The sequence below is a fragment of the Aethalodelphis obliquidens genome, unplaced genomic scaffold (genome assembly GCF_003676395.1).
Source record: "Aethalodelphis obliquidens isolate GAN/ISIS:26980383/991018 unplaced genomic scaffold, ASM367639v1 scaffold74, whole genome shotgun sequence".
In the NCBI taxonomy this organism is placed as follows: Eukaryota; Metazoa; Chordata; class Mammalia; order Artiodactyla; family Delphinidae; genus Aethalodelphis; species Aethalodelphis obliquidens.
Window position 1 is genome coordinate 7,268,762 of NW_020838018.1, and position 15,499 is coordinate 7,284,260.

A 15,499-nucleotide genomic window follows, 5' to 3' on the forward strand; every position below is an offset into this window, starting at 1 on the left:
CTATCCATTTTAAATAAGAGTGGCTGTAGGGTCTATCTAGTTCCTTTCTCATTACTGTGTTTTAGGGGTGAAGGGATAGAATACTCACTTATCTTTTAAGTTGAAGAGTTGAAGGTCTCTGTATCAAGAGAAGCTTGGTGCTTTGTGTCCACCTAGAGGGGCGGGATAGGGAGGGAAGGGATATGGGGATATATGTTTATGTATAGCTGATTCACTTTGTTATACAGCAGTAAGCTAACACACCATTTTAAAGCAATTATACTCCAATAAAGATGTTAAAAAAAAGAAAAGCTAAAAATAAATAAATAAAACTTTTTTAAAAAGAGAGAAGCTGCATCTGAAAAGCCATACTTGAGAAGTCGTATCTATGTGATAACCTGGTGCAGATCATCAGATAATGGACTTCCAGCTTGATGTCATAATGAGATAAAACTTTGGGGGGCCTTGGGAAGCGTGAGTGTATTTTGCACATGCCAGGGAGTGATTTGCTGAGACCAGGGGATAGACTGTCATATACTGTTTCTACAGATGGCCCATTTCTTCCACCCATGCAATGTGACTCTGCAGCTCTCTCCATTGCAGTGGGAAACCTATTTCTCCACCCCTTGCATCTCAGTTGGTTCTGTAATTTGCTTTGGCCAATCAAATGTGGCAAAAGTGATATTGTGTGATTTCTGAGCCCTGGCCTCAAAACAGCTGCTATCCTCGTCCTCTTGAAAAGCGACTGTCACCATGTAAAAGAAAAACTGATTATCCTGCCAGGAAGGGAGAGACCATGTAAAGGAGAACCAGAAACCCCAGCCAAAAGCCCTAGCTGGGGACATGTGAATGAGACCAGGCATGTGAGTGAATCCTTCTTGGGACATCCAGCCTCCATCGAGCTGCTGGATGACTGCAACCACAAAAGTAACCCCCAGCTAAGCCCAGTCCATATTTCAGAACCACGAGCAAATAAATGATTGTTGTTTTAAGCCAATATTTTTACATGGTTTATGTTCAAATAATAACTAGATAATAATAACTAAAATATCAAGAAATAGACTAATAGTTTAGTTAGTGTATCTGTGCTATATAAAAGCCAACTATTCATAAATAAACACTTTATAATACACGGTCTTATTTGATTTCCTCCCTGATTTGTGTCATAGGCGTTATTATCTCTATCTATAGATAAAGAAGCAGAAGCTCAGAGAAGTTAAGTAACTATTCAGGGCCGTGCAGCCTGTAAGTGAACCAGGACTCAATTTTTCCAGTTCTAAAAGCCAGGGTGCTACCTGTTTTTAGTAGTTCGAAGTCCTGGACCAAGAGAAAGGGCATCTGTGGAGACACTTGAGGAGCCTTATCTGCTTCTGAACCTGATGCAGATCATGAGATAATGGACTTCATGCCTGATGCCATAATGAGAAATAATTTTTTGTTATACCACTGGTGCTTCTTAGATCCTACAGTTAGATAACTTCAACATAGTCTAGAAATTTAAACCCCTAGAACTTGAAGACTGGAATTAACAGTTTATCTATGGGCAGGTAGACAAGCATGGAGATGCATGGAGTAGACAGATGTTAATGTGACCAATCACACCCCTGCTTCCAGGCCTTTGTGTTTGCTCTTTCCACTGCATGAACCACTCCCCATGGAACCCATTGGGCATTGAACCTTCCCCTCCTTTAAGTCTCTGTTCTATGTTGCCTTGTCTGTAGGGTCTTCCGTGGCTGCCCCAGACAGACCCATGCACAGTCTATTCCTCTTTCTGGTTTGCTTTGCTCCACAGCACTTACCACCCTCTGACATGCTATTTGTTTTACTGCTTTATTTGTTTATTTATTTGTTGTCTGTCTCTCCCCCACAAGGATGGAAGCTCCATGAGGATAGGGATTTTCATCTTGTCTTACCAGTGCATCCCCAATGCCTAGAACAGTTCCTGGCACGTGGTAGGTGCTCTGTAAATGTGTGCTGAATGAATGAATACATAAACAATACAATACATAAACAAAATAGTTTCAGTAAGAAAGTTTGGCTTAAAGATGTTTAAATTCTAGAAGCCTCTGTCTGAATATCTGTAAATTCCCTGGCTCTCTGTGAATTCTGTTTTCTGTGCCTCTTGTGAAATCAACCTTCCCTCAGCCTCTGAATTCTAAAGGAAACTGCTGGCCCTCTTGGGATCCTAAGAAATGGGGCTATTCAGTCCCAATTCTCCCAATGTCCTGACCCCAGAATGTCAAGATACTCATTCTTCCCTGTCTTCCTTTCCCCTTTTCCATGTGCTTTCCAAGGAGTCCCACGGCCACTGACTCAGCTCTTCTCTAACAAGAGCTCATGTGTGCACAGAGAAAGATATACAAAATGAAGTGATGAAAGGGGGAAAGGTAGAGGCTTCCTCACAGGTTCCAAGCAATGAACGTAGAGAAATGAGCATTCTGAGTGCTCTTCTCCCATAGGACAGGTGGAGCTCCTTGGAAAAACAGTGTGGGCTCTTGAACAGACCCTGCCATAACTGCTTGTTTCTACCCCAGTACCTTTGTTTATGCTGTATACACACACACACACACACACACACACACATACCCCTATCTGAAATATCAAACTCTAACCCCAGATCAACCCCATATTTCAGAACACATTTATTCCTTGCTATTTATTCTTACCACACTAACACTGGTTTTTCTCCTTCGGAATGTTACAGCATTTATGGTCCACAGCAATCTATATTAGTCAAGGTCCCAGCAGGAAACAGATGTCACAGTCAGCTGGGATGTTTAAAGAGATGTTTTATAGAAGATCTATTTACAGAGGTGTGAGCAAGGGTTAAAGGAACTGTGTTATTCTGGGTCCTCTGTGAAGAAGATGCCAAGACTAAGATTAAACTTGCAAGGATTTTTCAGGGGAAATATCTATGAGGGGAAAAAATGGGTAGGGTCCAGATAAAGCTAGAAGAACAGTCAGACCATGATGCAAGTTTGACCCTAAAGGGAGGCCAGAGGAATAGAATGTTGAGTAGAAGTATCCTAAAGGATGATACAATCTGAGGAAATTTTAGGAGTCCTCCAGCCGATGTCAGTCATCAGAGGATCTTGTGTCTCCCAAGAATGGACCTTCCTTACTATACCTGCGACACTCATTCATTGACTGGGAGCAGCCCACGGGAAGTGGAGCCTCAGTGCAAATGTGGTGGTGGGCTTTACAACTAGCACCCTTAGGCATCTGTGCTCCCTGTAGTTGGAGGTCTGCAAGGCTTATTCTCATGGTCACCACAGCCTATCCCTTCCACCAAACAAATCTACTTCTCTACAAGATTTGGGCAGCAGCTCCCCCATGGTTCCAGGAGGCCTTTTTTCCTGAGGGGGAATCAGAAGAGGGAGGTTAGCAGGGTGAATTACTGCTCTCTCTTTGCAATTGACTGTGGGGTCAGAACAAATACCACCCTCTCCCTGCTCCACTACCCTTTTTTAAATTTTCCTCAAGCTCAACTATGACTCATCAAGATTTTGGCAGGTCTTGGTGGCTTCCCTGGTGGTGTGACCCAAACCTTCATTCCTGAGGGTTATGAACCCATGATAATCACTCATCTCAGGCCAGGGTGATTGCATGTGTCCATTCATACTTACAATGTGGTAAAGGAGCACAAGGAGAGACCCAAGTGGACCACCCAGTGTGTTAGCTCAGGCTGCTTTAAACAAAATACCACAGACTGGGGGGCTTAAACAATATAAATTTTTATCTTCTCACAGTTCTGAAGAGTGGAAGTCCAAGATCAAGGTGACAGCAGGTTTAGCGTCTGATGAGAGCTCTCCCTTTTGTTGTAGACAGCCACCTTCTTGCTGTTTACTCCCATGGCTTTTCCTCGGTGCCTGCACATGAAGAGACAGAGCTTTCTGGTGTCTCTTCTTGTAAGGATAAGAGTCCAGTCAGATCAGGACCCCATCTTTAAGACCTCATTTAACCTCAATTACTTCTTTAGAGACCCCCATTTCCAGACACAGCCACACTAGATGCTAGAGCTTCAACATATGGATTTTGGAGGGACAGGTTTAGTTACTAACATCTGGATTCCATGTGTCTTCTTTCCTGCCACTATTGTGTAAAAGCAGAGCTGCATCTTCCTGCTGGTCAAAGTCACTTGCCCCTGTAAGCGTAGTGACTCCTTTCCTTGCCCGTTGTCTCTGGGCACAATGAACCTAATGTGCCCTGAGAGCATCTGCGAGTTGTGGTTCAATGGTACACTTGCTGTGACCCATGACAAGGGTTCACCTCTTCAGCAATCCTCCAACCCTGCAGAACCCAAAGTTGCAGGAACAAGGCATATAACATCCCCCCATGGGTCATTGGTATGATGGTAAATTTGGCCACCCCTGCTGCTACTCCTTGGTTCCTGGACCCTTGAATTCTTATTGGAGACGGAACAACACATAAGAGTCACTGATTTAATAAATACTCTTCATCCTGAATGATGGCATCCAATCGCTTCAGAATGTTTCCTCTAAGCTAGGGCTTCCATTGTACTGATAGAAGGCTATTCTAGTGTTCCATGAGGATGGCTGCCTCTGAGTATGTAGTATGTAATAAAACAAATATATCTGCTAGTTGTGGTCCCAGTCTCACACTTTCTTCAACGTGAAGTGGATCTTCTGATTGTATGTTGTACTGTGTGGGGTTCCATACCTATGGATCAGGCATTCTATAAACACCTAGATAGTAATTCTGGCTGAGGTTTTGCTGGTAGGAAAGGCAAACCCATACCAGCAAAGATATTTATCCTTGTGAGAAGGAATCATTGAACCTTTCAAGGTGGAAGCAGGCCAATGTAGTCAACTTGCCATTAAATGGTCAATTGGTTTCCTTGAAGACTAGTGCCAGGATGAATTGGTTTCTTTTGCTAACAGTTGGGACATTCAGAAGCAACAGTAGCTAGATCAGCCTTGGTAGGTAGAAGTCCATGCAGTTGGGTCCACACATATCTTCCTCTCTGATACTGTGGCCACTCCACTTATGAGCCCATCATACCAGCCATCAGTGGTTGATGATGAAGGCTGGCTAAGGTTCACAGAACAAGTCATTTGATCTACTTGGTTATACAGTTGATGGCGGACACTTACTTGTGAGTGCAAGTGCAATACAAAAATCTCCACACATTATGCCCACTCCTACATGTCCACCACATGCCTCCACCCCAGACCTCCTTGCCTGTGTTCCTCTATTCCTTTTCTTTTCTGACCCCAGACCAGGCCATTAGCCATCCACTTTGGGACACTTTTCCTTTCCTACAAAGAAGATGATCAGGTACACTGCTTGTAGTTCCACTGGGAAGACTTTCCCCTCTCTACTGTCTTTTAGGGCCAACCCTAAATGTGGGAGAAATGCAGCTGCTGTCAATTTTGACTTACACACATGTACTGAGTTAATCTATCTGTAAACCAAGCTCAGGCTTTTTCCTCCTCTTCCAGCTGGTCATAAGGGATTCTCCTCTATGGCCATAAGCACAAGTCGGAGAAGGGCATTGATCCAACTGTAGTGGGTGACAAGCAGGTCTGGGCTACTTAAACGTGCAGGTTAGTCATGCCCTCTGGTCCTACTAGGGCTCAACCTTAGATGTACTATTTCCACACCACAGTGGATGCCTGCTGGACCTGCTTGGCTTTATGGTTTGGAGGTCTGACAGAACCCAGCTCATAATGGGCAGTTCCAGATGCATTGTCACTTGATGATTATGGCCAAGTACTCTGCTTCTATCAGGTTACAGTAATGTGCCAAGAGCTATTTCTCAAAGGGTGCATAATTCTCCACTGAAGACAGCATGGCTTTGCTCCAGGATCCCAGGGGCCTGCATTGTGATTCTCCCACTAGAGTTTACCATAAGCTAAGGTCACCCCACCTACCCTTCCCTCCTCCAGCCAAGTCTCTGGCCCCTTTCATCTTATTTATTTATCTCAAGACTCTATGCATTGACTTATATGACATTCTATTAGTTTGATGGGGCTGCCATAGCAAAATACCATAAACGAGCTGGCTTAAACAACAGAAACTTACTGTCTCACAGTTGTGGAGGATAGAAGTCCAAGATCAAGGTGTGAGTAGGGTTGGTTCCTTCTGTAAGCTGTGTGGGAGAATCTGCCCCATGCCTCTTCCTTAGCTTCTAGTGGTTTGCTGGCAATCTTTGCCATTCATTGCCTTGTAGAAGCATCACTGCAATCTCTGTCTTTATCTTCACATGGCATTCCTCCTGTATGTGTGTCTGTGTCCAAATTTCCCCTTTTCATAGGGACACCAGTCAGTTTGGATTAGAGGCCCATCCTACTCCAGTATGACCTCATCTTAACTAACTACATCTGCAGCAGTCTTATTTCCAAATAAGGTCATACTCTGAGGCATTAGAGTTAGGACATCAGTATATGAATTGTGTGACAGTTCAACCCATAACAAACATCTTGATGTTCTCTCCTCATTGAACACCTCTCTCTGACGCTTCCTTCCTCCTGGGATGAGGATAACTGCCTCCTACATCATCCAAACACTGTCATTCTTTGAATCTGAACCACTCAGTTGGGATGGTAGTGAGCATGAGGCCCAAGAAGCAGCCCTACCACTGACCCTCACATACTCACGACAGGCCCCGCCCTTGCCAGACTCTCTCAATCTCAAGACAACAGGGTGTCCTGAAGCCTGTCACTCTTCCTGACTTCAGCACATCCAGTTCTTCACTGAAGCCCTCACTCCAGACTTGACTTTGACACACCACATTTCACATTTTCCTCACCGGACAGAGCATGAAAAGGTACTTTTTAAAGAAGCTGTGTCCTCTCCAAGAAACACTGACTGGACATAGCTGTGAAAGAGCCCAGGTGACTTCAGGACTCCAGATTCTTTCATCACTCTCATCAGGCCTTTGGAAACTCACAATTCTACCCTTCCCCTAAGCATCCTTATAAACAAGTAGCACAATATAAAAAAGAGAGCACTGAGCTTGGAGTCAGGATACCTGTGGTGCAACCAGGCTCTGTCATTTAGCACCCAGGTGACTTTAGGTGAGTCACTTCACCTCCTGGTTCTCACCTGTAAAGCAAATAGGCAGATGAGTGACTATTAGATGATCTCTAAGTTGCCTTCAAGCATGAATGACCTAGGGTTCATTAACCACCAGCCCAGCTGGGGGTTAACTTGTCCAAAGAGAGAGGAATATATTTTCTTAGACAGGAAAGCTTATTTAAAAATGTCTCTTTTCCTCAATATGACTAATTATTAGAGAAATGCAAATCAAAACTACAATGAGGTATCACCTCACACCAGTCAGAATGGCCATCATCAAAAAATCTACAAACAATGAATGCTGGAAAGGGTGTGGAGAAAAGGGAACCCTCATACACTGTTGGTGGGAATGTAAATTGGTACAGCCACTATGGAAAACAGTATGGAGATTCCTTACAAAACTAAATATAGAACTACCATGTGATCCAGCAATCCTACTCCTGGGAATATATCTGGAGAAAATCATAATTCAAAAAGATATATGTACCACAATGTTCATTGAAGCACTATTTACAATAGCCAAGACATAGAAACAACCTAAAAGTCCATCAACAGAGGAATGGACAAAGAATATGTGGTACATATGTACAATGGAATATTACTCAGCCATAAAAAAGAAAAAATAATGCCATTTGCAGCAACATGGATAGACATAGATATTGTCATACTGAGTGAAGTAAGTCAGACAGAGAAAGACAAATATCATATATTATTGCTGATATGTGGAATATTTTTAAAAATAGTACAAATGAACTTATTTACAAAATGGAAATAGAGTCACAGATGTAGAAGAGAAACTTATGGTTACCAGGCAGGGAAAGGGGGAGGTATCGATAAATTGGGAGATTGGGATTGACATATACACACTACTATATATATACTCAATAACTAATAAGGACCTACTGTATACCACAGGGAACTCTGCTCAGTACTCTATAATGACTATTTGGGAAAAGAATCTTAAAAAGAGTAGGTATATGTATATGTATAACTGATTCACTTTACAGTACAACTGAAACTAACACAACATTGTAAATCAACTATACTCCAATAAAAATTTTCTTTAATAGTTTTAAAAATTAGGGAATTCGGGCTTCCCTGGTGGCACAGTGGTTGAGAGTCCACCTGCTGATGCAGGGGACACAGGTTCATGCCCCTGTCCAGGAAGATCCCACATGCCACGGAGCAGCTGGGCCCGTGAGCCATGGCCGCTGAGCCTGCGCGTCCGGAGCCTGTGCTCCACAACAGGAGAGGCCACAACAGTGAGAGGCCCGCATACCACAAAAAAAAAAAAAAAAAAAAACATTAGGGAATTCCCTGGCAGTCCAGTGGTTAAGACTCCATGCTTTCACTGCTGAGGTCCAGGTTCAATCCCTGGTCAGGGAACTAAGGTCCCACAAGCCTCACGGCAAAGCCAAAAATAAAATACTTTTTAAAATCCTTTACATTTTTTTAACTAAAACAAAACTTTTTAAGAAAAAAAAAGAAAAGAACTTGTCCCCTTTCTCTGAAAGTAATAGCGAAACAGGATAGAAACCACGTTGGTTCATATTTAAAATTCAGGGGGGAAACCTTCAAGATGCTGGAGGAGTAAGACGTGGAGATGACCTTCCTCCCCACAAATACATCAGAAATACATCTACATGTGAAACAACTCCTACAGAACACCTACTGAATGCTGGCAGAAGACTTCAGACTTCCCAAAAGGCAAGAAACTCCCCATGTACCTGGGTAGGGCAAAAGAAAAAAGAAAAAACAGAAACAAAAATTAGGGATCAGACCTGCACCTCTGGTAGGGAGCTGTGAAGGAGGAAAAGCTTCCACACACTAGGAAACCCCTTCACTGGTGGAGACAGGGGATGGCAGGGGGGAAGCTTCAGAGCCACAGAGGAGAGCACAGCAACAGGGGTGCAGAGGGCAAAGCAGAGAGATTCCTGCACAGAGGATCAATGCGGACCAGCATTCACCAGCCTGACAGGCTTGCCTGCTCAACCGCTGGGGTCGGGTAGGGGCTGGGAGCTGAGGCTCGGGCTTTGGAGATCAGATCCCAGGGAGAGGACTGGGGTTGGCTGCATGAACACAGGCTGAAGGGGGCTAGTGTGCCACAGCTAGCTGGGAGGGAGTTTGGGGAAAAGTCTGGAACTGCCTAAGAGGCAAGAGACCATTGTTTTGGGGTGTGGGAGGAGAGGGGATTCAGAGCACCGCCTAAGGAGCTCCAGAGACGGGTGCGAGCTGCAGCTATCAGTGCAGACAACACTAACAGTAACATAAACAAAACAGTAACATAAACAAAATTGATAAACCATTAGCCAGACTCATCAAGAAAAAAAGGGAAAAGACTCAAATCAATAGAATTAGAAATGAAAAGGGAGAAGTAACAGCTGACTGCAGAAATACAAAGGATCATGAGAGATTACTAAAAGCAACTATATGCCAATAAAATGGACAACCTGGAAAAAATGGACAAATTCGTAGAAAAGCACAATCTTCTGAGACAGAACCAGCAAGAAATAGAAAAAATAAACATACCAAACACAAGCACTGAAATTGAAACTGTGATTAAAAATCTTCCAACAAACAAAAGACAAGGACCAGATGGCTTCACAGGTGAATTCTATCAAACATTTAGAGAAGAGCTAACACCTATCCTTCTCAAACTCTTCCAAAATATAGCAGAGGGAGGGACACTCCCAATCTCATTCTACGAGGCCACCATCATATGATACCAAAACCAGAAAAATATGTCACGAAGAAACAAAACTACAGGCCAATATTACTGATGAACATAGATGCAAAAATCCTCAACAAAATACTAGCAAACAGGATAGAACAGCACATTAAAAGGATCATACACCATGATCAAGTGGGGTTTATCCCAGGAATGCAAGGATTCTTCAATATATGCAAGTCAAACAATGTGATACACCGTATTTAAAAACTGAAGGAAAAAAACCATATGATATTCTCAATAGATGTAGAAACAGCTTTCAACAAAATTCAACACCCATTTATGATAAGAACCCTCCAAAGAATAGGCATAAGGGGAACTTACCTCAACATAATAAAGGCCATATATGACGAACCCCCAGCCAACATCATTCTCAATGGTGAAAAATTGAAACCATTTCCTCTAAGATCACGAACAAAACAAGGTTGTCCACTCTCACCATTATCATTCAACATAATTTTGGAAGTTTTAGCCACAGCAATCAGAGAAAAAAAATGAAATAAAAGGAATCCAAACTGGAAAAGAAGTAAAGCTGTCACTGTTTGCAGATGTCATGATACTATATAGAGAGAATCCTAAAGATGCTACCAGAAAACTACTAGAGCTAATCAATGAATTTGGTAAAGTAGAAGGATACAAAATTAATGCACAGAAATCTCTTGCATTCCTATACACTAATGACGAAAAATCTGAAAGAGAAATTAAGGAAACACTCCCATTTACCATTGCAACAAAAGAATAAAATACCTAAGAATAAGCCTACCTAAGGAGACAAAAGATATGTATGCAGAAAAGTATAAGACACTAATGAAAGTATTAAAGATGATACAAATAGATGGAGAGATATACTATGTTCTTGGATTGGAAGAATCAACATTGTGAAAATGACTATACGACCCAAAGCAATCTACAGATTCAATGCATTCCCTATCAAACTACCACTGGCATTTTTCACAGAACTAGAACAAAAAATTTCACAATTTGTATGGAAATACAAAAGACCCTGAATAGTCAATACAATCTTGAGAAAGAAAAACAGCTGGAGGAATCAGGCTCCCAGACTTCAGGCTATACTACAAAGCTAAAGTAATCAAGACAGTATGTACTGGCACTAAAGCAGAAATATAGATCAATGGAACAGGATAGAAATCCCAGAGATAAATCCATGCACCTATGGTCACCTTATTTTTGATAAAGGAGACAAGAGTATACAATGGAGAAAAGACAGCCTCTTCAGTAAGCGGTGCTGGGAAAACTGGACAGCTACATGTAAAAGAATGAAATTAGAACACTCCCTAAGACGATACACAAAAATAAACTCAAAATGGATTAAAGACCTAAATGTAAGGCCAGACACTACAAAACTCTTAGAGGAAAACATAGGCAGAACACTCTATGACATACATCACAGCAAGATCCTTTTTGACCCACCTCCTAGAGAAATGGAAATAAAACCAAAAATAAAAAAATGGGACCTAATGAAACTTCAAGCTTTTGTACAGCAAAGGAAACCATAAACAAGATGAAAAGACAACCCTCAGAATGGGAGAAAATATTTGCAAATGAAGCAAGTGACTGAGGATTAATCTCCAAAATTTACAAGCAGCTCATGCAGCTCAATAACAAGAAAACAAACAACCCAATCCAAAAATGGGCAGAAGACCTAAATAGACATTTTGCCAGAGAAGATATACTGATTGCCAACAAACACATGAAAGGACACTCAACATCACTAACCGTTAGAGAAATGCAAATCAAAACTACAATGAGGCATCACCTTTCACCGGTCAGAAGGGCCATCATCAAAAAATCTACAAACAATAAATGCTGGAGAGGATGTGGAGAAAAGGGAACCCTCTTGCACTGTTGGTGGGAATGTAAATTGATACAGCCACTATGGAGAACAGCATGGAGGTTCCTTAAAAAACTACAAATAGAACTACCATACGACCCAGCCATCCCACTACTGGGCATATACCCTGAGAAAACCATAATTCAAAAAGAGTCATGTACCACAATGTTCATTGCAGCTCTATTTACAATAGCCAGGACATGGAAGCAACCTAAGTGTCCATCAACAGATGAATGGATAAAAAAGATATGGCACATATATACAATGGAATATTACTCAGCCATAAAAGGAAACGAAATTGAGTTATTTGTAATGAGGTGGATGGACTTAGAATCTGTCATACAGAGTGAAGTAATTCAGAAAGAGAAAAACAAATACCATATGCTAACACATATATGGAATCTAAAAAAAAAAAGTGGTTCTAAAGAACCTAGGTGCAGGACAGGAATAAAGATGCAGACGTAGAGAATGGACTTGAGGACACAGGAAGGGCGAAGGTTAAGCTGGGCTGAAGTGAGAGAGTGGCATGGACATATATACACTACCAAATGTAAAATAGATAGCTAGTGGGAAGTAGCCACATAGCACAGGGAGATCAGCTCAGTGCTTTGTGACCACTTAGAGGGGTGGGATACGGAGGGTGGGAGGGAGATGCAAGAGGGAGGAAATATGGGGATATATATATATGGTTAGCTGATTCACTTTGTTATACAGCAGAAACTAACACACCATTGTAAATCAATTATACTCCAATAAAGATGTTAAATAAATAAATGAATAATAAAACTCAGGATCTTAGGCACTTTCCTTAAATATGTTTCCAGATCTCTATCGCTTTGTAGTAAACCATCTCATAACTTAGTGGCTCCAAACAATAATTGATGATTATCCCTCATGGCTCTATGGTTCAATTGGGCTCAGTTGTGTGGTTCTTGTTTGGGGTCTCTCATGCCGTTGTAGACAGCTGGTCTGACCCACTCACATGGGCTGGCAGGTGAAGCTGGCTGCCAGCAGGCCACTCAGCTGCTGAACTGAGCAGAGCACCTACATGAAGTCTTTCCATGTGCCTTGGCTTGAGGGTGGATTCCAAGAGGAAGTACCCAATGGTGAGTACCCAATGGTGAGTGTGCCAGAGAGGGAACCAGAAACCACAAGCCTCCTCTGTCCGGCCTTGGAAGTCCCAGAATACCACTGCTGCTGCATTCTGTTGACCAGAAAACTTTAAAAAAGCCTAGATACAAGGGGAGAGGAATTGATTCCACCTCTTGATGGAGAAGTGTCCAGACCACCTTGCAGAAGAACATGTTGGACAGGAGAATCATTACGTTCAACTTTGGAAAATGCACCCTACCACTGTATGGAAATCTATGGTATAAATCTATATGATACAATGTATAGAAATGCATAGAAAAGACATCAATAATACTTATCTCTGGGTGAAAGAATTTTCATTTTTTTTTGAAAAGTGCTTACACAGTGCTTGCTATATACCAGGCACTTTTTAAAGTACCTGAACACATATAAACTCATTTAATCCTCAAAAATTAATTCAAGCCACTATATTACCTTCATTTTACAATTGAAAAACTGAGGCACAGAGAAGTTAAGGAAATTGCCTAAAATCATACAGCTAGTAAGCTGGAATTTGAACTCAGTCTGTCTGGATCTGATCTATATACTGCAATTAAGGTGAATGTTTATTTTTCTTTTTATTGAGCTGTATTTTCCAATTTTTATCAAAGAATGTGTATTATTTTACAAGTCAGAAAAATGGATACTCACCGATATTGCGAGAAGTCTAGGCAAATGGCTCTGGAAAGTCATCTGTGCAGTGTTTGGTCATGAACAGGGTATTGCAGACATAGAAGTCCAGTCTAGACTAAAGGAGGAACAGGGGAAGCTGAGACAGCTCCTGAAGGAAAGTGTGGTGTTGTAATTCCTGCCCTGGGACTCGGGGCACTTGACTTCTTCTAACAGATCTAACTGTACTCACTCCAGTAAAATCATGCTGACGGCATCCCCAGCTGTGGAGCTTCCAAATAAAATCTTTTCAGATAAACAGCAAACACTTCCGTTGCATAAGTGTGTCCCAAATATTGCATGGGATACACTTAAACAAAACAGGTATTTGGGTTTTATCTGAAATTGATATTTAACAGAGCATTGTGTATTTTTATTTGCTAAACCTGGCAACACTGTCTGCAGTGAATGTGGTGAGATGCTCTGGGACCACCAGGAAGCCTGCAAGGGTGGGTGAGCCATCAGGATCCAGGGACAGGACTTCACGGAAGAACTCAGCTCCATGGTTTCCTTAATGGAGGCTGAAGGGGAGGAAATTCTGAAATCAGGAGCACCCCCAATTGAGGCTGTTCTATGCTTGTGCCTAACAATAATAAATAAGTCAGAGAAACAAAATAAGTCGGAAGAGTGGGAATCTTTTATCTGAGCCGCCTTCTGCTGTGTCCTTAGGCTACAGTTCTTTGCTGTCACACTACGATATGAAACCACTTCCTTTGCTAGCCCTGAGGAATGATGAAGGGGGAAGGGTGGCATGGGTTATGGGGAGATGGACAATGCAAAAGGGCTTAGGGTTTACTGAGAGAACTTCTAGTTAAATCTGGAGAGGAATTTCCTTCCTTTCTTAAGGTTAAACCTGGATGAATCACTAATTCCTAGCGATAGCACGTATTTCAGTGGACACTTCTTGCCTGAGTGGTCTTTAAGGAGTCCTCTTTCTTGAGTTGTGGAGGGGAGTAATTTAACTCTGACATCCATTGCAATCCTATTTTCTGGGCAGGGTGTGCCAGGATGAGGACCATGAGCCTTGGATTTACATCCCTGTCCCTCATATGCTTACAATGACTTGGGCATGTAATTTAACCTCTTTGGGCATCACATTCTCTTTGTAAAACAGCAGGCTCTCAGTCAGAATTAGTCTCCCCTCCCTTTTCATTCTTCCCAGTCATTACTCTTTCCAGACCCTCCCTTCCCCAACAGGAAGCGCATTTTCCCAGTCCCACTTTCCTGCTGCCCCACCAGCCAATACTCTCTGAACCCTTTCTCTATGTCCCTTCCCCATTCATGCCCTCCTCTACTGCCACCTCTCCTTGTGTCCACTGGCCTTTGGCTGAGAGCATTCCACCTCTTCCTGCCTGCGGAGGTCAGCTCTTTGCTGGATGCGAGGGAGTGGCAGGCACTTGCAATGGCCCAGGAGTGCCAGGAGGGTGTTACAATGCAGTCAGTGCTGGATCAAGAGCAGAACCCAGACAATGAAAGGACTGTCTCATGAACACTTTTTATATGACAAGAGTGAGTGAGCAGGAAGCTTACAGCAACCATTAGTGTGCAATGAAGCAATTCCAGATATGATGTGTTTCAGCAATTTAGTATCTACAAAACCCTCTGCCTGAGGGAAGCCATAATCTTGCCCTGCACGTGTGTGTGTTTGTGTGCACGCACACGCACGCACAATTATACACATTTCAGAAACTCCAAGAATCTTCATTTGGATCTAGGAATTCCATGGGGTCTTGAGCTCCAAGCCATATCACGGAGTTCCCTGATCATTGCCTTCCCGGAAGGCCACAGAATATACATTCTTGTTCCCAGGATGCTACTCCCAGAGTTTGCCCTCTGGCCAGGCTCTGGGAGGGATATAATTACATCCCAGATGTTCAAAGCATTCTGGTAAGAGTTGTACCACCCTGTTAGTTTAAGTAGAAACAATCCCCCGTTCTCATCACCACCTCATCATCATCGTTTTGTAAAGAGGCCAGCCCCAGAGAATGCTTTCATTATCTAATCATCTTAACTTCCATAATTATTTCCCTAAAAGGACAATTAGCAGATACACCTCTGGGATTTAAAATATATAGATAGCACAGCCTAATACAAAAAGT

The 15,499-nt window shown here is 42.4% G+C and overlaps 1 long non-coding RNA gene across 1 annotated transcript; it reads right to left on the reverse strand.

Moving 5' to 3' along the window:
- Positions 1-3,616: 3,616 nt before the first annotated feature.
- LOC113612306 (uncharacterized) lies at positions 3,617-8,732 on the reverse strand. Its single transcript, XR_003429803.1, has 4 exons — positions 8,693-8,732; positions 6,974-7,047; positions 6,033-6,246; positions 3,617-3,848 (listed from the first exon to the last, which is right to left on the reverse strand). It is a non-coding gene; the product is annotated as an uncharacterized LOC113612306 (long non-coding RNA).
- Between the last annotated feature and the right edge of the window lie 6,767 nt (positions 8,733-15,499).